This window comes from Crocodylus porosus, unplaced genomic scaffold (genome assembly GCF_001723895.1).
Source record: "Crocodylus porosus isolate Cpor-Errol unplaced genomic scaffold, CroPor_comp1, whole genome shotgun sequence".
NCBI classification, from domain to species: Eukaryota; Metazoa; Chordata; order Crocodylia; family Crocodylidae; genus Crocodylus; species Crocodylus porosus.
The window spans coordinates 12,755,513-12,756,556 of record NW_017728949.1 but is presented as its reverse complement, the minus strand read 5'-3'; the positions used below and the strand labels follow the sequence as shown (position 1 = coordinate 12,756,556).

The 1,044-nt window shown below is 41.4% G+C and overlaps 1 non-coding gene across 1 annotated transcript; it reads right to left on the bottom strand.

Annotated features, from left to right (window-relative positions):
- Window positions 1–336: 336 nt before the first annotated feature.
- On the bottom strand, window positions 337–409 carry TRNAC-GCA. The gene has a single exon. It is a non-coding gene; the product is annotated as a tRNA-Cys (tRNA).
- Window positions 410–1,044: the final 635 nt, after the last annotated feature.

Here is a 1,044-nt window from a genome sequence, read left to right as displayed (position 1 = left end):
GGATGTAAGGAACAACTTCTTTATGGTAAGGGTGACCAGAATCTGGAATAGACTTCCCAAGGAAGTGGTGCAGTGCCCAACCTTGGAAGTCTTCAAGAGGAGGCTGGACAGACACCTTGCTGGGATCATTTGATCATTTCTAGCAGAGGGGGTATAGCTCAGTGCTAGAGCATTTGAATGCAGATCAAGAGGTTTCCCCAGTTCAAGTCTGGGTGCCCCTAGGTAGGAAAGAGTGCCCCAGCCAGATGCCTATCCAGCCTTCTCTTAAAGACTCCCAGGGTACCTCCTTTGGAAGCCCATTCCAAATTTTGGCCACCCTTACCATGAAGAAAAATAAGGGGGCACCCAGACTTGAACTTGGGAACCTCTTGATCTGCAGTCAAATGCTCTACCACTGAGCTATACCCCCTCTGCTAAAAATGACCAAATGATCTCAGCAAGGTGTCTGTCCAGCCTCAATGATCTGTTGAAGTCCCTTCTGACCCTAGCATCTGTTAATCTATGATCTCAGCAGTATTCCTATCCAGAGCAGGGGGGTTGGACTCGGTGATCTTTCAAGGTCCCTTCCAGCCCTTAATTTCTATGATTTCTGTGATAATACCCTGAGTGGCTTTAAAATTATGCTCTACATATTAAGTCATTTAGTTAAACGTTTCAATCCAGGTCTCTGTCAATTACACTCCTGTAACAACTCTGATGCTTTGTTCTTGTTACTGACGAGGGTAGAAATGACTGAAGGATACACTGAGCGTCACAACACACAAGATTCTGGCTTTTTACTTATTGTTTAATACTTATTGTTTACAGTATTTTTAATTAATACTGACACTTAGACATGAAATACTAAGGCCAGATGAAAAGCCTCCTGTGCATTACCTCATCTGATTTCAGAATTTTTTTCGTATGTAGTTAGACATGTCTCAGGCTTTTTCAAAACAGCTTAAAGAGACATTGTAAGATTTGAAATAATACATATTTTAAGTCTCTGTTATAATCATTCTGATAACGAGCCCTGAAGTGTTTTTAGTTGTTTTTTTTTATCAT